Here is a 25,515-nt window from a genome sequence, read left to right as displayed (position 1 = left end):
TTATTAAAGACTTTGCATCTGACAGATCTGTGCTCCTGTGGTCATGATTTGACATGAAATGCATTTTAAACCCATTTAAAGTGAAATTGACATTTGAAACTCATCCAGGTGTAGTTTATTCATGTGAATTTTCTTACATAGTCTCTTTTTTATGAAAACTGTGTTTGGGTTTCTGAGGAGCTGGCCAGACGACTCTCATGGTTCATTGATGATCACTGTTCCAAATCTCACCTGGGATCATTCTTCTGTGCCAATTTCCCTTTCCTGACACATAACAACTATTTTGGGTTCCTGGACCTAATTCCAACATGTGTGTGAAGGGGTTTCCCAGTCCACCAATAAGCAATCCTTGGACACCAGCAGGGTATGCAGGAATTCAACTCAATTCTGATAACCATCTACTTGGAGACAGTGTCAGAAACTCAGGAGAAGCCAGATGGAAGAGGTACATCAGGCAAGGTATGTGGGAAGGGACATGGAGCTTCTATGCTCTCTCTCGGCATACCATTCTCCCCCCATCTCCACATTTCACCAACCCAGAAGCTCTGAGCAATGATTTTTGAAATAGAATATCTAAAAAAAGATATGGGCGCCTGGGTGGCTCAGTTGGTTAAGCCACTGCCTTCGGCTCGGGACATGATCCTAGAGTCCTGGGATCGAGTCCAGCAGCTGGCTCCCTGCTCAGCCAGGAGTCTGCTTCTCCCTCTGACCGTCCCCCCTCTCAAGCTCTCTCTCTCTCATTTTCTCTTTCTCAAATAAATAAATAAAATCTTTAAAAAAAATAAATTAAAAATAAAAAGATAAACTAGGGACCCTTGATTTCATATCAGAATCCATTGAAAGAGTTGTTTCATCAAGGACAAATATTTAAAACAGTGTAATTATATAGAAAACATTTCAACTTGGTCTTAAGAGCTGATTTTAAATAGAAAAATGGATTAAAGATAATAATAGCCAACTTATAGTAGGAGAAACGAGTAGCTAATATATTTTTTATTTTTTTTATTTATTTTTTAAGATTTTATTTATTCATTTGAGACACAGAGATACAGAGTGGGAGCATGAGTAGGGGTAGAGGGAGAGGGAGAGGCAGAAGCAGACTCCCCGCTAAGCCAGGAGCCCGATGCGGGACTCGATCCCAGGACCCCGGGATCATGACCTGAGCCGAAGGCAGACGCTTAACCATCTGAGCCACCCAGGCGCCCCGCTAATATGTTTTTTAAATGCTCAGCCTCACTTGTAATCAGAAAAATAATTTAAAAGACTGTAAAATTCCATTTCATATTCATTACATATATAAAAAATAAAAAGCCTGGAACACCTGGGTGGCTCAGTTGGTTGTGTCTGCCTTCAGCTCAGGTCATGATCTTGGGGTCCTGGGGATCAAGCCCCGCATCGGGCGCCCTGGTCAGTGGGGCACCTGCCTCCCTCTCCCTCAACCGCTCCCCTACCCTGCTCCTGCTTTCTCTCTCTCACTCTCTCTCAAATTGATAAATAAAATCTTTTTATTTTTTTAAAGATTTTTTAAAATTTGTTTGAGAGAGAGCAAGTGAGCTAACACGGGGGCGGGGGAGGGGCAGAGGGAGAGGGAAAAGCAGACTCCCTGCAGAGCAGGGAGTTCCCTGGGATCATGACCTGAGCTGAAGACAGATGCTTAACTGACTGAGCCACCCAAGCACCTCATAAATAAAATCTTTAAAAAAAAAAAAAAAAGAAAGAAAGAAAAGCCCGACAACACCAAGTGTTGAAAAGGATATAGAGCAATGTAAACACTTTTTAAATTTTTTTTTTTTAGAGCAATGTAAACTCTTATACACTGTTGTTCAAAAAGTAAATTGGTGTGACCACTTTGGGCAGCATCTCTGAAGAAAAATATGCAAATCCTATACCCTAGCAATCCTGCTCAGAGGCAAATAATAGAGAAAGCCTGGGCCATGTACCCAAAGAGAACCGCACAAGAATGTTCACAGCAGCATTTTTATTATAGAAGAAAAAAAAAAAACCACCCTGGAAATAAATGCTTATCAACAAGACAATAAAAACAAGTGTTAACCTCCTACCCTGTTGGTGGGAATGCAAGCTGGTGCAACCACTCTGGAAAACAGTATGGAGGTTCCTCAAAAAGTTGAAAATAGAGCTACTATACGATCCACTAATTGCACTACTGGGTATTTACCCCAAAGATACAAATGTAGGGATCCAAAGGGGTACGTGCACCCTGAGGTTTATAGCAGCAATGTCCACAATAGCCAAACTGTGGAAAGAGCCAAGATGTCCATCAACAGATGAATGGATAAAGAAGATGTGGTGTATATATACAATGGAATATTATGCAGCCATCAAAAGGAATGAGAGCTTGCCATTTGCAACGACATGGATGGAACTGGAGGGTGTTATGCTGAGCGAAATAAGTCAATCAGAGAAAGACATGTATCATATGATCTCACTGATATGAGGAATTCTTAATCTCAGGAAACAAACTGAGGGTTGCTGGAGTGGGGGGGAGGGATGGGGTGGCTGGGTAATAGATATTGGGGAGGGTATGTGCTAAGGTGAGCACTGTGAATTGTGCAAGACTGTTGAATCACAGATCTGTACCTCTGAAACAAATAATGCAATATATGTTAAGAAAAAAAGAAGAAGATAGCAGGAAGGGAAGAATGAAGGGGGGAAAATCGGACAGGGAGATGAACCATGAGAGACGATGGACTCTGAAAAACAAACTGAGGGTTCTAGAGGGGCGGGGGGTGGGAGGATGGGTTAGCCTGGTGATGGGTATTGAGGAGGGCACGTTCTGCATGGAGCACTGGGTGTTATATGCAAACAATGAATCATGGAACACTACATCAAAAACTAATGATGTAATGTATGGTGATTAACATAACAATAAAAAATTTAAAAAAAAACAAGTGTTCAAAAACTGCTGAATGAATGACTCTGAGGGATGAAAAACAGTATTCTCAAAGGAGGTCAGAGACTCAGGAATCCGTGGGACAATACCAAAAGGTATAACAACCATGTCACCAGAGAAGAGAGACTATGGTGCAGAAAAAAACATTTGAAGAAATAGTGACTGAAAACAATTTTGGTGAAAGACAAACTGTGGTATATCCATACAATGGAAAACTATTCAGCAATAAGAAGGAACAAACTACTGATACATGGAATAATATGAGTGGATCTCAAAGGCATTATGCTGAGTGAAAGAAGCCAATCTCCAAATGTTATAAATGATTTGATTCCATTTATATGATAATCTGCAAAAGGCAAGAGGTTAAGAACAGAGAACAGATCAAAGGTTGCCAGGGGTGCGGATGAGAGGAGGGTTTCAGTCCAGTGGAGCGCACAAGAGAATTTTAGGGGTGGTGGAACTGTTCTGCATCCTGATTGTTAAGGGGGTTACACAAATCTACATGTGTTAAAGTTCACATAAATGTACACACAAAAAAGTCAGTATTATTATATATAAACTTTAAAAAAGAAAAATCTGGGAAAAAGCCTCTCTCCTTCAAAGTCATCTTCTATATTTGATATATGGCATCACATATCCCATATCTTTTACGTAGAATGTAAAAGGCCACCAGATCAAGCAGTTATATGGCTATCCACATAAATAGTATGACATCTCCCTCAAAGATGGTTAACAAAAAGTCTAAATAAAAGCACTGAACAATAAAAATCAAATATGTAATCAATGTCTAGCAAAATAATTTTATCAGGAAGAAAGTACTCAGTTTTTTGGGGTTTTTGTTTTATTTTCTTTAAAATATTTTATTTATTTATTTGTCAGAGAGAGAGACAGAGCACAAGCAGGGAGAGTGGCAGGCAGAGGCAGGAGCAGCCTCCCCGCTGAGCAGGGAGCCTGATGCGCAACTTGATCCCAGGACCCTGGGATCATGACCTGAGCCGAAGGCAGATGCCCAACCGACTGAGCCACCCAGGCTCCCCTGCTTTGTTTTACTTTAAAGATTTTATTTTTAAGTAATCTCTACACCTAACATGGGGCTTGAACTCACATCCCCAAGATCAAGAGTTGCATGCTCCACCAACTGAGCCAGCCAGGTCCCCTAGTGCTCAGTTTTTTTTGTACTTGTTTTTATGGAGTTAATCTAGAATTAGAAGACAGTAATTTTGCACATTTAAAAGGAAACATTCTTCTATTACATTTCATGCCTATAAAAGCTTCTTGTAGGGGATGAGACATATTGCCAGTCTGTTAAACTAAAACTTTTTACCTTTTCCTTCTCATTCGACCTCTCAAGTTCAGTGTGCCCTAAATAAAAAGTTATCTAAGCCCTGAGATGAAGATGTCACTGACAGACAGCACTTTCACAATGGTAACTTCCACATATGCAATTTCCACAGCCTGTCAGATGTGCCAAAACAGAAGCTAGCAAAGATACAACAGTGCCCTTTAACTTGGGTGACCACGTGTCTGAATCTGGCTGGGACAGCTGTTTAACACCTGCTGTACCGACATAATTTTTTTTTTTTTTTTTAAGTAGACTCCACACCCAGCGTGGAGCCCATATCAGGGCTTGAACTCACGATTCTGAGACCAAGACCCGAGCTGAGATCAAGAGTGGGAAGCTTACCCGACTGAGCCACCCAGGCGCCCCCGACATAATTATTAACAGCACTCTCTCTCACTCTAGAGGTGCTGAGGTTTAGACAATGAATTATATGGACACCCCACCCTTAACCTATTTTCCTTAAGGAAATCCTATCACACCAAGACCTAAAAAGTAGATCTTACAAACAGAAGCCTTTATACTAGGTTTAAAAAGAAAAAAAGACACAGAAAAAATGAATTTGATTAACCTAATGTGTTTGTATTATATTTACTTATTTTGTCAATTATAGCTAATGAAAGTCTCTTCTTTGGATTGTGTAACTGCAATAAAAATAACCCAACACTCTAATTAATCCATACCCTAATATCTTAGGAGAAACTCTATCAAGTCACATTGAAGAAAAAAAAATCACCCATTTAAAATCTCTACCCATGCCTCCATTCTCATTTTAAAGCTACTGAATAGCATGAAAAGGCCAATGCTTTTTATTACAATTTAGGATGCAGCTTGCCAAATTCTAAGCAATTCTAATATGTTGTATCTCCAGATGGAAAGTTTATCTCTGCTTCCTTGATGTGATATCACTGTCAAAAAAAAGAACAGATTTCAAATTATAATTCTTTCTTGAGACTGTAACAATGTGGATCGGGATATCTTTCTTTTATAGTCACCTAAAACAATAAACTTACTTTCTCAGGGAATGAATTGCCCAGGCTCCTTTTATCTCCTTATCATCCATTCTTCGGGCAAGTTCATTGAACAGAGAAAAGTTAATACTCCTACTATTATTCCTCCGTAATAAATCTGATGGGAGAAAGAGAATAAAGTGATAGACCTCTGTGCGTTATAACAGTCACTAGTCACATGCTCTACTGACCACTTGATATGTGTCTCATCCTAACTGAGATGCGTGCATGGTAGGATTTTTACAACTTAGTACAACTTAGTACAAGAATGTAAAATAACATTAATAATTTTTAAATTGAGTACATGGGGAAATCGTCTTTTTGATATTTTGTATTAAAATATATTATACAGGGGCACCTGGGTGGCTCAGTCAGTTTGGGCTCAGGTCATGATCCCAGGGTCCTGGAATCGAGCCCCACATTGGGCTCCCTGCTCAGCTGGGAGTCTGCTTCTCCCTCTCCCTCTGCCCCTCTCCCCTCCCCCTGCTTGCACACGCTCTCAAATAAATAAATAAATAAATAAATAAATAAATAAATAAATAAAGCTTTTTAAAAAATTTGAAAAATATACAAATTCATCTGTTTCTTTTTACTTTTTTAGTGTGGCTACTATAAAGTTTTAAATTACATATACAGCTGCATTATATTTCTATTGAACAGTCCTACAATAAACTATGTTTTGATATGTTTCCACAATAATTTTCATAAGAACAATAGCAGGCATAATACTTAGTTATAAAGTCTTTGCCATTGTACCACAGGCGTCAAAGTGACGAAATTATCTGTAACAAGAACAGTCATTGTTACTCTACAGTAAAAAGCACTATATTCTCCTTAACAGATTTTAAAAAGAAATGAAAACCAAAGCAAAATTCAGAATATTTTTAAAACGCAATGCCCTGTACTTTTTTGGTTCAAGGGGTATTTTTAATTCTCTAAGAATTTATTGAGTACCTACTATTTGTCTAGACACCGTATGATTCCTGAAATATCTCAAAGCAACCAACCGTAGACTTTTTTTATTGAAATATAGTTGATATGTTATATTAGTTTCAGGTGGAGAATACAGTGATTTGACAATTCTGTACATTATGCAGTTTTCTTTTTTTTTTTTTAAGATTTTATTTATTTATTTATTTGAGAGAGAGAGAGAGAGAAACAGCATGAGAGGGGATAGGGTCAGAGGGAGAAGCAGGCTCCCCGCTGAGCCAGGAGCCCGATGTGGGACTCGATCCCAGGACTCCAGGATCATGACCTGAGCCGAAGGCAGTCGCTTAACCAACTGAGCCACCCAGGTGCCCCATTATGCAGTTTTCACCACGATAAGTGTGGTTACCATCTGTCACGATACAAAGTTATTACAATGTCACTGACTATATTCCCTATGCTGTACTTTTCAGCCCTGTGACTTATTGTATAACTGGAAATCTGTACTTCTTTATCCCCTTCACCTTTTTTGCCCATCCCCCTTCTCTCTGGCACATGTGTTTGGGTCTGTTTCTGTTTGTTTGTTTATGGAAGCAATCTGAGTGTCTACTGATAGATAAATGGATAAAGAAGATGTGGCATGCATACACACACACACACACACACACACACAACATGCATTATACAACAGGGAATATTACTCAGCCATAAAAAAGATGAAATCTAGCCATTTGTGACATGATATTATGCTAAGTGAAATAAGTTAAACAGAGAAAGATAGACACCATAGGATTTCACTTACAACTGGATTCAAAAAAACAAGACAAGACAATCATAATGCCAGTTTTGGGAAACCTCCGTCCACAGAAGAGTGTAATGTGGAATAGGAAGCAAAACCAAGGCGCTGAATATAGACTAGATGCAGCAAATAGGTAAGCCAAGTTTAAACAAAAATACTCAAACTATTATTCCATAACACTTCTGTCCTACATCTACTCCTAAACTTTCCCTTATGTTTTTAGTTTATATTTTTAGATGCTTTTAGTCGTATCTGGAGATATTCAGTTAGGTTGAAAAGGCCTAGGCAGTTTCATTGTTAGGTTCTGAATTTCCTTTATATTTCCAAATTTCAAATAGGCTAACTTCATGCTTCACATCCTACCATTAAGAGTTTACCAAACTTTTAAGTAAAAGATAAGAAATCAAGCCCCTCCCAATCCCCTACAGGTCTTGATATCTCAAAGTTGGCATTAAAAGATACAAATAAATTATTTTTCCATACCCTGGTCTATCTTACATGGTAGCAATTATAACAAAATTTTGCATTAAGTTTAGATTTCAGATGGCTGCTGACATTACAATTATGAAATAGAATAAGATCTCCAAACATATAGCAGCAAGTATAATGTCTGTTTGGAGGCAATTTCAGGTATTTGAAACACTCAAATTAACACCCCAGAATAAGACCTGAAAATAAGGAACCTCAGACTTACTGCTTAGGACAGACACAGCTTCAATAAATATAACTCAAATGATACATCTCTTTATAGCCAGATTTATCCACTTTAAAAGGGAGGTTAAATAAATAAATAAATAAATAATTAAGATGTAATATTTATCTAGATACAGGTGGCATTTATGTCTCTTTGACACTTAAATCCAAGAGCATTGTACAAACAGCTTTTATTCACAACCACAATAAATCTTTTGGATTCTCCAGATGTGTGATGTGACTTGGAGCTTCTACTCAAGTATTTTTTTTCATTTTAAGTCTGGCCATAATTCAAATATCCCCACGAAGAATATTTTTCCTTCTGATTTTTGAAAAAACTACAGCAATGCTAATGTGGCTAGTGTCAGGTACTTCTGTATTTGAGTATTACGGGTAACAGTTACATCACTAGGTTCCATGCCCTACCACATACACATAAGGTGCTCAATAAATATTTCTTGAATAAATAAATGAGAAGAGGGGAAATATGCACACTAACATAATACTGCAAAGAAAAACTCGATGCAAGTAAACAAAGTACAGGCAAAACCAGATGGAATGCCCTTCCACCAAAAACAGCAAAAAACAGCTACTCAGTATGGAATGATGAAAAAGTTCTGGAGATGGATAACAGTAATGGTTCACATCAATGAAAATATACTTAATGTCACTGAATTGTGCGTTTAAAAATGGTTAAAACGGTTAACTTTATATTATGCATATTCTACCACAATAAGTTTGTGGGTTGTTTTTTTTTTTTTTTTTTTTGACACAGAGAGAGAGAGAGTGAGAGAGAGCACAAGCAGGGGGAGTGGCAGGCTGGCAGAGGGAGAGGGAGAGGGAGAAGCAGGCTCTCTGCCGAGCAAGGAGCCCAATCCAATGCAGGGCTTGATCCCAGGCCTCTGGGATCATGACCTGAGCAGAAGGCAGCCTCTTAACCGACTGAGCCACCCAGGCACCCATTTTTTTGTTTGTTTGTTTTTTTTAAGTAGGCTCCACACCCAATGTGGAGCTTAAACTCACGATCCTGTTGAGATCAAGAATTGCTTGCTCTACCAACTGAGCCAGCCAGATGCCCCTAAAAAAAAACTTGTAATAGCTACTCAGACAAGTATGACTATGGACTTTCACAGGAAGACACTGAGACTATGATGGTGAGAAATTCTGGCCATGTAAAATATTATTGTACATGGTTTAGTAAAAACCTTAAAAATAAGCAAAACGGCTCTCACTGAAAAAGTTGTACTGTGGGGGGGGAGGCCTGGGTGGCTCAGTCGTTAAGCATCTGCCTTCGGCTCAGGTCATGATCCCAGGGTCCTGAGATGGAGCCCCGCATTGGGCTCCCTGCTCAGCGGGAAGCCTGCTTTTCCCTCTCCCACTCCCCCTTCTTGTGATCCCACTCTCGCTGTCTGTCTCTCTGTCTCTCTGTCAAAAAAAAAAAAATCTTAAAAAAAAAAGTTGTACCGTGAGGATATGCTGTTTTACAAAATATCTGTTTGCCAAGTTCTGTGCAAAAGTAACATACTATGGTAGCTGTTGATGCATAAAATACTAAGTAGTATTTACTCCACTGGAGGAAAAACTAAGTATAATTTTAGGTAAACACAGACTTTGAGCCTTTAGAAGTAAACATACTTGCTTAAAAAAGAAATAAATTAAGGGGCACCTGGGGGCCCAGTCGGTTAATTGCATGCCTTCGGCTCAGGTCATGATCCCAGGGTCCTGGGATCCAGCCCCGCATTCAGCTCCCTGCTCAGCAAAGAGTCTGCTTCTCCCTCTCCCTCTCCCTCTCCCTTCTCTCCCCCCAGCTCATGCTCTGTCTCTGTCTCTCACTTTCTCTGTAAAATAAATAAATAAAACCTTAAAAAAAAAGAAATTAAACTGTTTGATCTAAGTTGGTCATAAGCCTTTCAATTTTATAGTTTTTAAAAACTCATATGGATCAACCACAAAAGCAATTTTATAATATTAATATACTTATTTTGCAGATCTTGTTACACAAATCCAAAAAAAAGAGGGGCAGGTCACTTTAAAGAGAGAAAATTCTATACTAAACACCCGAAGATTAAAATATCCTATCCTAAACACTCAAAGATTAAAATAAAATACAAAATCTCAACTGGTGATATGGGGACTATTTGCTGACCCAGAGGTCTATCTGAACATTCCTGCCATACTCTCCAACAAAACTTCAGGGAATAGTTCTGGCAGAAAGAAATCTGCACTGCAGCTCAAAGAAGGTTGGTATGTTAACAAAGGAAAATGGACCTACGACTGAATAACCACCAGCCTTGCTATTTTATGTTCTGTCCCAAAGCTGTGACCAGTCAGTCAAAAATTCTAGGATTTTCTCCTCCTCACTAAACTCTTCTGGATCTAAGGAGCTACTTGGCAAAACAAAGTCAGTCCACCGAACAAAGTCTGCACTCAGTCTGTCACTAAGTAGGAATATCCTATTACCACTCATGTTAACTATCCAAAAATCTTTTTTTAAAAGATTTTATTTATATTTATTTATATGAGAAAGAGCACGTGTGCACTCGTGCCCATGAGCAGGGGAAGGGGCAGAGTGAGAGGGACAAGCAGACTCCCCGCTGAGCCAGGAGCCTGAGGAGCTCATCCCAGTATCCTGAGATCAAGACCTGAGCAGAAGTCAGACGCTTAACCAGCGAAGCCACTCAGGCGCCCCTCCAAAAATCCTAAAACAAACAAATCAACTCAAAAAACTGCTTTGGATCTAGAATGGAAAAAAAATGAAGTCAAAAGATACAGTTATTACTATAGAGAAAAAATTGTAGCATACATAAAAAATACTTCCTATATTAAAGGTGGATTAAAAAAGGATTGGGTTAATTTTCAAATAACAAAAGAAACAAAATATATAAATATATAAACCGTCAAGGGGGTAGAAGTGAAAATGAGTTACACCATAACCTACAAAAAACAGATGGCTGGATTACTGGAAAGAACTGCATAGTTTAATGATAGTGTAACAAGCTAAACCTTGTTCAGCTTTACAGAATCAGCTGCCACCAGGCACCAAGAGAACTTCAAGCAGAAGTAAAACTACTATGTAGAAAGATTATTTTCAAGTCTAATTAATTGGTCTCAAATCCTATCACGCATATACCAAATCTTTCATGATTTCTTCACAGCTACTCTTTCAATAGAACATCCAGTAATATCATCCCTCTAAGTAATACTGCAAAATGAATATCTGTTAAAGTTTCTTTCATTTGCTTCTAAGTTCATAAAATAGTAATTTACATCATAAGGCTTATGCTTACAAGCTTCCAGAAGCAAAAACATGGTTTATAGGGCATCTTAAACGTACATGTACCAGAGAAAAAAGTGCTTTTAATGATTAGAACAGTGCCTGATAACACAGTAGGTACTAAGTATAAATATTTGCTGAATGAATACAGGAATTATAGTTAAGGAACTAGAATTAATTATAGTTAGGGTGCCTGGGTGGCTCAGTCCATTAAGCGTCTGCCTTCAGCTCGAGTCATGATCTCGGGGTCCTGGGATAGAGTCCCACATCGGGCTCCCTGCTCAGTAGAGAGTCTGCTTCTCCCTCTCCCTCCCCCTCCCCGCTGCTTGTGCTCTCTCTCAAATAAATAAAACCTTAAAAAAAAAAAAAGAAGAAGAATTAATTATAGTTAACTTTGCCATCTCCCCCTTATAAAATGCTTATATTACAGTGGCTCTAGAATCCTTTCTCTAGACAGCTCAAAACCAGGCAAAGCCATAAATACAATGTGGTGACCAAATGGCATACTCTCCCCCTCTCTGCTTCCCTCACCACCCCCAATACACACACCCATTTGATACCAAAACTAAATTTAAGTTACTTGTTTCCTTCCTTTTCCCTGACTTTCTGCCTTGAACAAAATCTTCAGTACTATTTTTACAGCTTTGCAATCCCTAAAAATCAGCTCAGGAGTTGCCCAAAGAGCAAGTGGAAGTGCATCTAACTACATCTTCAAGAGAAAGACCTTTCCTAACTTGGGTTCTCTGGTGCGCTCTTTCTTCTCCAATGGGTAAAACCTGCAATTTATCTGTAGTCCAGGTCCTGCCCATGGGCAACAAATTCCTTTAAAATTAGTGGCTCTTAAAAAAATAATAATAATAATGGCTCTTCATTATTAGACGTACCTCTCTATGTGTGGAAGTTGTTGGGCAAAACACATGTCTCACTTATCTTTCACTGTGTCCTACTCAAACCTTACTAGGTACAGTTCTCATACAGTCACCCTAGCCAATGAGTAGGCAAGCACTTAATGAACCCACGAAAACCATGATTATTAATTTATAAACAAAAATATTGACCAGTGGTGACCAATAGGTTGCAACTGGAGAAACTGCAGTCATTTCTGAGCATTATTTACTTAACCAAAGATCTAAAGTCTAAAATATGGCTGAAATGTATATAAAAATGCTGAGAACCTCTGAGGGAAAATGGTAATACAATAGAGTATAAATAAAATAAAACTGCAAGTCTGAAGAACCCGTATGATGACAAAGACGGACAGAGTTCACAGAAAAAAAGGAACAGGTGGAATCTAGAAGACTCATCAAAAAAAGTTTTAGATACAAATAATCCACAAGCCACAGTCAGCTTGGAAGCAGGGCACAGGAAATGTCAACAACAGTGGCTGCTGACCACAGGGAACAGGAACACTCCTCTTACGGTACAGAAGTCTTTTATGCTGCCTTCCACTTTCAAAAGAAGACTGTTTCTGTATGTTTATCTTTTACAGTGAATGTCTATAAATTACAGGGGCATATTTTTGACACAATTTCCTTATGCCTATTGAAACCTATATTTAGTCATGGTCAATTAAATGCTGCTTTCTCAAGAGCTCAATTAACTAAACTCATTAACTGTTGTATCTGAAAGGAAAAAAAAAGATTGTTAAGTGTGTTTACAATTCAATATATGAGTAAGTGCATAAATATTTTATTAACAACTACTGAAGTATGTTGGAACAGCCTACATGACACCAAATATAGCTAGAATCTTTTTATACATCCAGTAAGTCTTTGCATATTAGATCTAGAAATGCCTCTCCAAGAACCATGCTGTCATTTGCCCACTGGCACAACTGGATTAAAGGATCTGTCCTGACAGTCCATTAAGATCTACAACCACACCTAACAGCAACACGCTGGCTGCCCAGGCAAAGGAGCAAATGACTCATGGTACCTGTTGGTTTGAACTCACCCTTGTGTTACACTAGCTTTAATGACCTCACTGGAATTGAAGTTGGAGATGAAGAAAACAAATAACACGCGAAATAGAGAGAGAGGAATCAGAAGTCAAAAAGAAACACAGAACTAAAAGTCACAATTCTAAAGCTTAGTTGTTCAAGAAATTCCAAAACAAAACAAAACAAAACTGGTAAGAACTGGGGCACCTAGGTGGCTACTTGTTTAAGCGTCTGCCTTCGGCTGAGGTCATGATCTCCTGGGTCCTGGGATAGAGCCCCAAGTGGAGCCCCACCTCAGGCTCCCTGCTCAGCAGGGAGTCTGCTGCCTCTCCTTCTCCCTCTGCCCCTCCCCGCTTGCTCTCACGTTCTCTCTCTCTCAAATAAATGAAATCTTAAAAAAAAAAAATAATAATAAGTTTTGTTTCGGGAAAACCATTCCTAATAGGATATTCTGTCATTTCACTGCTATGATCAGCTACGAACTATGGAGCCTCCTATTTTGAGATAATGAAAGAGAAAGCCTCACACTAGAAGGAGAAAGACCATGATGAAAGTATTCTTTTCCAGGTGGCCATAGAACAGTAAGCAAGAGAGTTATTATTAATCAATATACAGCAAAGTGAAAAAACACTGACTGATAGGATCGAAGCAGAGTGAACAATAAAAATCTTCACTGGTTAACTTCATATACTAAGCCTTTAAGGGAAAGGGGCTGAACAACCACGTATCCCCAAACCCTACTACCACAAAAAGACTACAGGAGCATAAGAAGGTGGCTTTCTTTAAAATGGAAAATTCTTCTGTTTCATAAACACAGAAGCCTAAAGGACTACTGCAAGGGAAGCTATTAAAATGCTAAGTTCACCTGCAACTGAAATTAACACTTTTTAGCTAGAATTCAAATTAAAAAAAAAAAAAAAAGAAGATATACAGGCTGACTTTCATCATTTTTCCAGTTCCCAAAATGTAGACTTTTAAAAAATCCTGTTTGAGACAATACAATTGAATAAAATTTAAATGATTCTAAGCATAATTCTAAATGTTATTTTAAAAGTGTATGGGGGGGGTGCCTGGGTGGCTCAGTCAGTTAAGCATCTGCCTTCGGTTCAGGTCATGATCCCAGGGTCCTGGGATTGAGCCCTGCACCGGGCTCCCTGCTCAGCGGGGAGCCTGCTTGCTTCGCCTTCTCCCTCTGCCACTCTCCCTGCTTGTGCTCTCTCTCTGTCAAATATATAAATAAAATCTATAAAAAAAATAAAAAAATAAAAATGTATAAAAGGGAACGGTCTACCTCAAATCTGAATATAGACTTCACTGCAATGTATACTGGACATTACAGTCTTCTTCTCTTTTTTGGCTATTAGTCAACAACTCATTAGTAGTCAAAAAAATTTTAAGGTAAATTACACCTAGATACTCCAATTTATAGTACCTACTTCAGTAATTTAATTACAATTTCTTATGCATCTATTATGTGCAGCACGTCACTGTGACATGATATTTAAGCTTAAGTATTTACACTAAGTACACACAGTGCTTCCTTCTAATACATACCCAAACATACGTTTGGCTCAGCTGAATATAAAAATGCAAAAAAAGAGCTGGAGCCTTCAAAAATGAATAGCATTTTGGCCAGTAGAAAGGGTCAGGAGGATGTGAACAAAGACAGAACCATAAGGCAGGTCTCAGGAAACTAGCCCAGCAAAAGCCTAGGTTGCAAAAGGGAGAGGAGAAAAAAAGAACCTGGAAGACCAGACTGGGTTCAAACCACAAAGGACTTTCAACACCAAAGCTCAGGGATTTTAAGTTTTATTCTCCAGGCAACAGGCAGCAAAGGATTTTAAGCAGAAGGGTGACCATTAAAAACCTTGTGCCAAATACAGAATTTCTAGAGATAAGAAATTATAAGCTTCACATAACATTTCCTTATGTTCTGTTATTTATAACCCTTAACTACTGAAATACGAGGCGAGGATGTCAACATCACAGCTATCAGTACTCAACATTTCCTTTTTCAAGACAATTAAGAATCCACATTTCCTTGCTTAGCATAAACTTTCTAAAAAGGCTTTGTCTTTTTGCCACATTTTATCTAAAACAGCACAAACCAGAGGAAAAAAGTAGTCTTTTTAATGTCTGCTCAATCTTAAAGCTAAACCCGGCACGTAGGGTACACATCAGTATGTAAGACTGGCTCTATTCCTCACTCCACGAGGCTATTTTTGATTTGTTGGTCATGTAACTAAGGAGGGATGAGTGGGAGGAATTTCTCAGTGCCCCCAGGGTACTTATTCATATAACTTTGGGCTAATTCCACCTCTATCTTCCTCAAATAAACTTTTTTGATTACTATAATTATAAGCTTTATTCCATTACCAGAACTAGAAAGCTTTTCCAGTGGTTTTTATTTGTAGTGATCTTAACTCTGTCCCCAGTTCCAGTCTAGGCTTTCTCATTCTTTTAAAATTATTTCAGGATTTCTCCAGCAGCACCAACTCCCAGAGGCCTGCAAGTCCTAGTGACTACTAAAGTGACAACTGTACCTAAAGATAACCGCCATCTTTACTACAGCACACTGCTCCTCCCTCCTCTGCCCACTCAAAAGTCAGAGAATGATAAGGCGTTGTTAGGGACATAATCAAGAGCCTGCTGCACCTGTAGACAGGGGGAGCCCACTCTTGAAACTCAGGTCAAAAATTAAGAAGCAGAGGGGCGCCTGGGTGACTCAGTCAGTTAAGGGTCTGCCTTCGGCTCAGGTCGTGGAGATCCCAGGGTCCTGGGATGGAGCCCCACGTCCTGCTTCTCCCTCTCCCGATGTCCCTGCTTGTGTGCGCTCTCCCTCCCTCTCCCTGCCAAATAAATAAATAAAATCTTAAAAAAAAAAAAAAGGCAGCAGAAAAGGGGGAAACACTGATGGTTTTGTCCTAAGGAATTCACATGGGATTGCTTCCCTTATCTTCTCCTCTCAAGTTTTAAAATAGAAATCTCTTACAATTAGGTCATGTGCCATCTGAGGTCTAAGGCCAAGGCCTAGCAATGTGGGACTTTTACATGGAAGGTTGGTTCTTTTTTTTTTTTTTTTTAAGTATTGCTTGAGTGGAGGTTTCTGCACATCTGTTTTACCACTTTTGTTTCTATACTGCTCTAACAGAAAGTTCCTACCATTACATTAGTAATCACCCTTATTTGTTTTCTTACCTCCAAAACAGTTACGCCTTCATATCTCCGAGAACACAAGCTCATGACTGAAGACTAAGAATTATACCACTTCTATGGTACCAACTGAACAATTTCTGAAGTTTGGAAAAAGCAAGTTATGAGTTATTTTCAAGAAAAATGTGTATGTCCATTTAGAGTATAATCCACAAGACACATGCCCTACAGCTTCACTAACAAGACTAAGAAGTTCTGGGTAACACCGTAGCAAATTATAAACAAGTTCTTGCAGAAACTTTTTATAAACACTGAAAGCAACCAGTCTGGGAAAGCTCTTTGACCAAATGCCAACAGAACTATTTCTCCTCGCACTACTGTCTCAAATACTAAACAGCTTCATGGTGACATCAAGCAACAACATCCAACATTGTCCGCCATTTAGATTGCTAAATGCTTGGCCTAAAAATCATCAAAACGGCACTATCAAGCTAAGGCAAAGGAAGTATAGTAATAAAACTCTTCACTGACAAATGTCACAGATTTTAAAAGTAGATGAGAGAACTACAGCATTTAAATCATTAGAATCCGAGCTAAAATTTACTGACTGAGATAATAATGGGAGGAGGAGGTGTGGCTCTGAGTTTTTGTTTACAACCTATTTACGAAGGCAGCTTAGCAACATTTCTCCTGAACATCTCCAGGAGGGAAAGGTTGGTCATAATCCTTCTTTCCCAACAAGCATAAAGGGCCAACTTTGTCTCTGAGGGATAAAACAGAACCATCTGAGGGAAAACAAAAGATATCTGGGTTAGAAGGAAATATTTTCCTAAGAGAATGCAACAATTTTTTCCACTCTCACTTCCTTTTAGAACTGACAGTCTTTGTGAATACATGGGTACTAGGCAGCAGTCAGTCAATGGGGGGAAAAAATGAATCAGAAAAATTAGTCAAAATCTCACTATTTAGTTATCTAATAATCCCAACCTGGGGCTGGTGGTAAATCTGAGGATGTAGAATGACCTGTCAAAGCCCAACCAAATTTTACTATCACCATCCAAAGAATTACTAAAAGGAATATAGGCAAATATTAAGCAAAGCACTCTTTCAAAGGCATAAAATATTCACATACCCAACCTCCATGTGTACACACATCTCTCAATACATGCAAAGAGTTGTAACAAAAAAAAAAATGCTCATATTAATTTACTGTTATTTTTGAAATTTTTAGAATTAAAGTACTAAATTGTATCGATACGCAAAACAGTATTTATGGCTTCCCTTTTTTTTTTTTTAAATAGAGTAAGGGGCGCCTGGGTGGCTCAGTCAGTTAAGCAGCTGCCTTCAGCTCAGGTCATGATCCCAAGGTCCTGGGATCAAGTCCCGAATCGGGCTCCTTGCTCAGCGGGGAGCCTGCTTCTCCCTCTCCCACCCCCCCTGCTTGTGTTCCCTCTCTCGCTGCATCTCTCTCTGTCAAATAAATAAATAAAATCTTTAAAATAAATAAAATTTAAAAATAGAGTAATACATACTTATTGTAAAAACTAAAATTAAATACAGAAAACATTAATATGGAAAGTCTCAATCCCCTGCAATCCCAACCCCCAGAGACAACCACTGTTAACAGTTTAAACCCCAGTATTCTACAATGTTCTATAATTACAAAACCTGAAGGTTGAAGATCCACAAAGATAATAGATATAATGGAGCACCTTCTCCATCCCCACACTCCTAGGGATACTAAAATACTCTCTACAATGTCTCTGCCAAGTGTTCAGGCAGCCTCTGCTTGAACAAACCCTTTGACAAGTACCTGACTACCTCCCAAGACAGTCCACTTCATCTTACAACAGCTTTTATTCTAATACTGAATGGCTATTACCTTGCTGTCAGATCATCCCAGTTTCTGTCTTGAATATGTCTGTTTTTAAATGTGCACCCTTAAAACCAGGTACTGAAATGAACACAATAGTCTGAAACAATCATAGTACCCATTCTGGACACTATGCTTCTATTAACAGAGCTGAAATCACACTGTGGACTCACACAAACATGTACCACCACTCCAATCCCACCCCCAGTATTTTTCACATTACCTGCTGTTAAACTACATCATAATCATCTACAGTAACACTTATTTTTAGAATATGTGGAATTTTGCACTTATCAATGTTCAATAAATCTTGATCAGTTTAGTCCATTTCGGTCATCAATATTTCATCCACGTTATTAATACAAATGTTGAGTGCTGAAAGACTACTCAGCTATAAAAAGAACTGAAATTCTGATATATGCTACAATATGGATGGACCTTGAGAACACTACGCTTAGTGGAATACGCCAGACACAGAAGAACAAATATTGGATGATTACACTTATGTGGCACCTAGAAAAATTCCTGGAGACAGAAGGAAGACTAGAGGTTACTAAGAGCTGGGGGGGGGGGGGGAACTATTGTTTAATTGGTACAGAATATTTTGGGGGATGACGAAAAAGTTTTAGGTATAGTGACAATGATTTAGTGGTGATGGTTACACAACATTGTGAATATATTTAATGTTACTGAACTGTATACTTACAAATGGTTCAAATAAATACTGTTTATTTTACCACAATAAAGAAAAAGAGGAATGAATTATTGATATATGCTGACTAAAAAGAAGCCAATCTCAAAAGGTTACATACCTACTATAGGACTCCATTCATACAACATTCCTGAAATGACAAACCTATGAAATGGAGAATAGATGACTTGTTGCCAGGGGTTAGAGACTAGGGAGGGAAAAGACGGATATAGTTGTAAGAGGACAAGAAGGAGGATCCTTGTGGTGATGGACTTGTTCTGTATCTGATTGTGGTGGTGGACACAGAAGACAACACATGTAACAAAACTGCACAGAAATACACACACACACACACAAATGAAAAGAAATAAAACTGAGAAAATCTAACACATCTGTAGGAGCGCCTGATTAGCTCAGTTGGTAGAGCATGTGGCTCTTGATCTCTGGGGTCATGAGTTTGAGCCCCACATTGGGTGTAGAGATATACTTAAATATACCAGAACTTTAAAAAAAGAGAGAAGAAGAAGATCTGTGAATTCCATCAATGTCAATATCCTGGTTGTGATATTGTACTATAGTTTTGCAAAATGTTCACTGGCTCAAGGGCATACTGGATCTTACTGCATTATTTCTTTCAATTGCATGTAAATCTACAATTATCTCAAAATTAAAAGTTTAATTAAAATAAATTTAAATGCTGAACAAAAGATGGCCAAAGCATAGTGTCTGCTATTACTACCATTTTCCCACTGTCTCCTGTTAATGTGGTCACTACAACTAGAACATCCCACCATTAGACATGCATTCTCTTTATTCAAATTCTTTGGTTATTTAACTAGTTATATAAGTCCATTTAATTATACGAATGTAAAGTCCTCATTATTTTCCCACCTGTTTACAAGGAAATTACTTTAAGCTTAAATATCCAGTACCTTAAATTTTTCAAAAATTAGTAATTATTTCTACACTCAAAGCACAGTGCTGTTCAATACTTCCAATAGAAATATGTGAGCCACATATATAAAATAGTAGCCACATTAATAAAAAAATTTTAAGGTAAAAATAATTTTAATAATCTATTTTATTTTAACACAATATATCCAAAAATATTATTTCTTTTTTTTAAAGATTTTTATTTGACAGAGAGCGAGAGAGAGAGAGAGAGAGAGAGCACGCACAAACAGGGAGAATGGCAGAGGGAGACGGAGAGGCAGGCTCCCTGCTGAGCAGGGAGCCCGATGCGGGGCTCGATCCCAGGACCCTGAGCCAAAGGCAGATGCTTAACCGACTGAGCCACCCAGGTGCCCCTTATTTCTTTTTTTTTAAGATAAATTTTATTTATCTTGGAGAGAGCACGCACAAACAGGGGGACGGGCAGAAGGAGAGGATCTCAAACAGACACTGCACTGAGCATGGAGCCCAACATGGGGCTTGATCTCAGGACCCTGAGATCATGATCTGAGCTGAAATCAAGAGTCTCTGATTAACCGACTGAGCCATCCAGGCGCCCCCAAAATATTATTTCAACAGGTAAATAATCTGATGTGTATTTTATGATGAGAACAAAGAGAACTGTAGCCAAAATTAAATCTCTTTACAACTTGGCAGCCCACTGAGAAATCCCTGAGGCATGCAGAACATGACATTCCTTAAGAAACTCATGGCTATCGGGCACCAGGGTGGCTCAGTCGTTAAGCGTCTGCCTTTGGCTCAGGTCATGATCCCGGGGTCCTGGGATCGAGCCCCACATCGGGTTCCCTTCTCGGCGGGAAGCCTGCTTCTCCCTCTCCTACTCTCTCTGCTTGTGTTCCCTCTGTAGCTGTCTCTCTCTCTGTCAAATAAATAGTATCTTAAAAAAATAATAATCTTAAAAAAAGAAAAGAAAGAGGGGTGCCTGGGTGGCTCAGTCGTTGAGCGTCTGCCTTCGGCTCAGGTCATGATCCCAGGGTCCTGGGATCGAGCCCCGCATCGGGCTCCCTGCTCCTCGGGAAGCCTGCTTCTCCCTCTCCCACTCCCCCTGCTTGTGTTCCCTCTCTCGCTGTCTTTCTCCCTGTCAAATAAATAAAAACTTTAAAAAAAAAAAAAAAAAAGAAAAAAAAAAGAAAAGAAAGAAAGAAACTCATGGCTATCTTAATGTTGATGTTTCTTTAAAAACTAAAAACAGCTTTATCTGGACAAATAGCCAGATATTCAAGGTCCAACAGACCCTACTTTCAGCATATAAAAATTCCTTAGAAACTTACATTATGTCTCCCCCCTTCCCTCCATAAACAAAAGTAAATAATCAGTCACTCCTCACAATCACAGCGCAGCTCTTTCTTGCCCAAGAGTCCTGTCCCTGTACTATAATAAAAGCACCTTTTTCACTGTAAAACATCTCAAGAATTCTTCCTTGACCATTGCACTCAGCGGCCCTGCATCATCTTACACGCAACAGCACATCTCAATTTGAACTAGGCACATTTCAAGTCACCTGTGGCTAATGACTACTATATTAGATAGTGTGGATACAGCATTTCACTCAATTACAAGCTTTGCATCCTATTTGGAAAAATGTTTACAATTTTTAAAATTCCTTTTTAATTATCTATTCTAGAATCCTGCCTATATCACTAATCTTTCTTTGGTCTGCAAATTTACTTTCTTCTCTTTCAGAAGACCCATCTTCAATTTTCCAATACTGTACTTCTCTCATTTTCTAAGATTTCTCAAAGACCACAAATAATCTCATACATACAGGGCGCCTGGGTGGCTCAGTCATTAAGCATCTGCCTTCAGCTCAGGTCATGATCCCAGAGTCCTGGGATCGAGTCCCGCATCGGGCTCCCTGCTCAGCGGGAAGCCTGCTTCTCCCTCTCCCACTCCCCCTGCTTGTGTTCCCTCTCTTGCTGTCTCTCTCTCTGTTGAAAAATAAAATCTTTAAAAAAAAAAAAAATCTTACATACATATAAGTTCTGAGTGCCATGTAGTTCTTTTTTTTTTTTTTTCTGGGTAGCTCTGCTTCCTTATAGGTTCTTCACTATTCCCAGGCTTGGACTACTCTTTATTGGTGCATTTTTCATCCTTCATGTCAAAAGAGGTTCGTCATTGGAAATGTGAATAGGAGGTAAGGAATTGTGCTTTCGTCTGTTTCATCATCATTGAGTAAGAGTAGCAAGCTTATCCTTACCTATTCCTATTATTCCACAGTTTTAGAAAATGTTTTTGTTGTCTCGGTAACTTTAGAAGCCTCATCTCATTTTAAGCTCATTCTGATAGTACTCCAAGGTCACTCTTAATTGTGTAACCTCTTCATTGGTCTTTTGTAAATGTCTGGTTTAGATCTGAGTAAAGCAAGGAATCTCTTTTGTAGTATGCATCAGTCTTTAAAGGACCCTCCTCCAGTTCTTATTCATAATTCCCAATTAACATTGTTATTATTTGCTTTTAAGGGATTTTCTTTCTTTCTTGAACCAAACTCCCATATTAAGCCTCTGTTAGCAGATTTCCATTTATTTTTTAACTTTTTAAATGTAACTTCCAAAGTAATTCCCAAATTTTCTTCAAAAGCGTATTTTACCACCATAATCAAAAGGTTTAAGGAAAAAGAGGTCCCAGTTTTTATCTACCTTCTGTGAAATTAAATTATCAGAAAGACTTGTCAAGATTGAGTAGATGCTCCAATTTAAGCTAAATAAGACTATTTAAATTCCCCTCCCCCCAAAAAATATATATTTGAAGCAATAAACACCAGGTAAAACTGACTGAGTGCCTATTAAGCACTCTCCTATATGCTTTTCATACACTGTCTCATTTTATCCATCAACAACCTTTCAGGGTAGATTTTATCCATTCCATTTTATAGATGAGAAGACTGATGTTTCAAGAGAGTAAAGTGATTTGTCCAAGGTCACCCAAGGAAGAAATGGTAGATTTTGAAACCTAGTCTGGTACCAAAGCCTGTGCTCTTTCCAACCCTCTCTACCTCCTTGCAGATACTGTTTTATTTTTCCATTTAATATTAATAAGGCATAAATGTGCCTACCAAAAGATTACATTCATATTAAACCCACTAAATGTAGGGAAAAAATCAAAAGGGCAATTCTGGTTTCATGGATGCTCTCTCCTGGAATTCGATCAAGCTAAGAATATATTTAACAGTAGCCTTCATCTGCTGCCACAAAAGATCGCACATATGATGGCTGTGTAAATCATTCTCATGATCCAGTTACACCAGTTATGAATTCTTTGAATACCTAAATTCCTTTCATGGGAGGGTAAAACAAATATATAATCTAAATGTTATGTACAAAACCTGGCAATACTGGGTACAAATGTTTCTTAACCTGGTGAGGAAGAGTGCTTAGGAAGTATGCCAGAAACCAACAGCATTTGTTTCACACATTTAGTATTCCTGGCTTTCCTGCTCCATCAGATTCCCATAGGAATTAAAGGAATTTAATTCCATTTACCATATCCTATCACATTTGATCTATATTAGTCCTTTATAATTTCTTTCCACTGATCTGTCTTCGTACATAAAGAATCTCCATTTTAATTTTTAAAAAACGTTACTTTTACTCCCTTTATGACCAATATTTAAAAAACTAAAAGACACTGAAAAGGGCACATGACTGTCTTCTTTGGAAAAAGACTCTGAGTTATCAGTTTGAAAAATGAATGAATGATAGGCAAAGAAAAGCTTAAAAAACATACCTCGGCTCTTACAACTCAACAGGAGAAAGACAAACAACCCAATTTAAAAAATGGGCTAAAGATTTGAATTGGCATTTCTCCAAAGAAGATATACAAATGGCTAATAAGCACATGAAAGTATGTTCAACATCATTAGGAAATGCAGATCAAAACCACAATGAGTTACCGCTTCACACCCACTAGGATGGCTAAAATAAATAAGTCAGACAATAACCAATAATAAGTATTGAGGACACAGAGAGAGACAGGAACCCTCCTCACACATTGCTTCCAGGACTGCCAAATGGTGTAGTCACTTTAAAAAACAGTTTGGCAGTTCCACGAAAACTAAATATAGAATTATGCTATCACCTTATAATTCTACTCTCCTAGATATATACCCAAGAGAAATGAAAACATGTCCACAAAAAGCCTGTAAAAGAATGTTCACAGCAGGGGTGCCTGGGTGGCTCAGTTGATTAAGTGTCTGCCTTCGGCTCAGGTCATGATTCCAGGGTCCTGGGATCGATCCCCTTGTCAGGCTCCCTGCTCAGCGGGAGCCTGCTTCTTCCGCTCCCCCTACTTGTTCTCGCTCATTCTCGCTCTCTCTCAAATATATAAAATTTAAAAAAAAAAAAAAAAAAGAATGTTCACAGCAGCATTATTCATACTAGTCAAAAATGGAAGCAACCCAAACATCCATCAACTGTTGAATGGATAAATAAAATATGTATATCCATACAATGAAATAGCACAGATTATATTTTGCAAAAAAGGGAATGAAGTACTGGAGCACCTGACTGTCTCAGTCAGCAGAGCATATGACTCTTGATCTCGGGGTCATGAGTTCAAGCCCCACAATGGCCACAGAGCTTACTTTAAAAAAAAAAAAAAAAAAAAGCATGCTTTTTTTTTTAAGGGATTTTCTTTCTTTCTTGAACTGGAACCCTTTCTTTCTTGAACTGGAACCCTCCTCACACATTGCTTCTTTTAATTTTAAGCTGAACCTGAAAAACATTATGTGAAGTGAAAGAAACAAGTCACAAAAAGCCATGTATTGCTTGATTCCATCTAACTGAAATGTTCAGATTACAAAAATCCATAGAAATAAGGTAGTAAACTAGTAATTACCAGGGATGGGTGTCGGGGGGAAATGGTGAGTGATTGCTAATGGGTATGAGGTTTCTTTCTGTGGTGATGAAAATGTTCTGGAATTAGATAGTGCAGAACTATCTAAAATGACTGAATTACATACTTTAAAAAGCATGAATACTATGGTATGTAAATTACATCTCCATAAAGCTGTTATTAAAAAAAGAGAGGGGCGCCTGGGTGTCTCAGTCGTTAAGCGTCTGCCTTTGGCTCAGGTCATGATTCCAGGGTCCCGGGTCCTGGGATCGAGCCCCGCATCGGGCTCCCTGCTCAGCGTGGGAAACCTGCCTCTCCCTCTCCCACTCCCCCTGCTTGTGTTCCCTCTCTGTGTCTCTCTCTGTCAAATAAATAAATAAAATCTTAAAAAAAATAAAAAATAAAAAAAATTTTAAAAGAGAGTATCCTTTGAAGTTAAGGACAACGATATCTTTCCAATATTCTTTGTGGGTGATCACTGATAAGAATACCAAGAATAAAAGACTCTAAGTCTGAATGAGTTATTTTCTCACAGGCTTATTCTCTGCACAATCTTGATTATTATTTTTTTTTTTTTTGCCATTTAAGAGGAATGAGACAAATTTTTTTTCCTTTTGAATATTCTGAAGAGAAATAAATACAACCAAAAATATCAGTAAAAGAAAATCATAGCTGGATAAATAAAATATGTATATCCATACAATGACGTATCATGGATTATATTATGCAATAAAAGGAATGAAGTACTGAGGCGCCTGACTGAGTGGCTCAGTTAGTTAAATGGCAGACTCGATTTCGGCTCAGGTCATTGATCTCAGGGTTGTGGGATCAAGTCCTGTGTCAGGCTCAAAAAAAAAAAAAAGAAAAGAAAAGAAAAAGGGGCACCTGGGTGGCTCAGTCAATTAAGCGTCTGCCTTCAGCTCAGGTCATGATCCCGGAGATCAGTCCCAGGATCAAGCTCCGCATCAGGCTCTCTGCTCAGCAGGTAGTGTGATTCTCCCTCTCCCTCTGTCCCTCACCCTGTTCATGCTCTCTCGTGTGCATGCTCTCTCTCTCTCTCTCTCAAATAAATAAAATTAAGGGAGGGAGGAAGGAAGGAAGGAA

At 38.5% G+C, this 25,515-nt stretch overlaps 1 protein-coding gene and 1 long non-coding RNA gene across 3 annotated transcripts in view; both read right to left on the bottom strand.

The window, feature by feature from the left end:
- MCU (mitochondrial calcium uniporter) overlaps positions 1–25,515 on the bottom strand; it is a 198,774-nt gene that overhangs the window by 138,146 nt on the left and 35,113 nt on the right. The window lies entirely within an intron of this gene.
- The window catches only part of LOC116644387, a 39,754-nt gene continuing 18,864 nt past the window's right edge, over positions 4,626–25,515 (bottom strand). For both annotated transcript variants that reach the window (XR_004301732.1, XR_004301731.1), the window contains exon 3: positions 4,626–5,378. This is a non-coding gene — a long non-coding RNA (uncharacterized LOC116644387). The remainder of the gene's footprint in view (positions 5,379–25,515) is intronic.

This window comes from Phoca vitulina, unplaced genomic scaffold (genome assembly GCF_004348235.1).
Source record: "Phoca vitulina isolate PV1807 unplaced genomic scaffold, GSC_HSeal_1.0 scaffold29, whole genome shotgun sequence".
NCBI classification, from domain to species: Eukaryota; Metazoa; Chordata; class Mammalia; order Carnivora; family Phocidae; genus Phoca; species Phoca vitulina.
The sequence above is the reverse complement of the archived record's forward strand: the minus strand, read 5'-3'. Positions and strand labels throughout refer to the sequence as shown.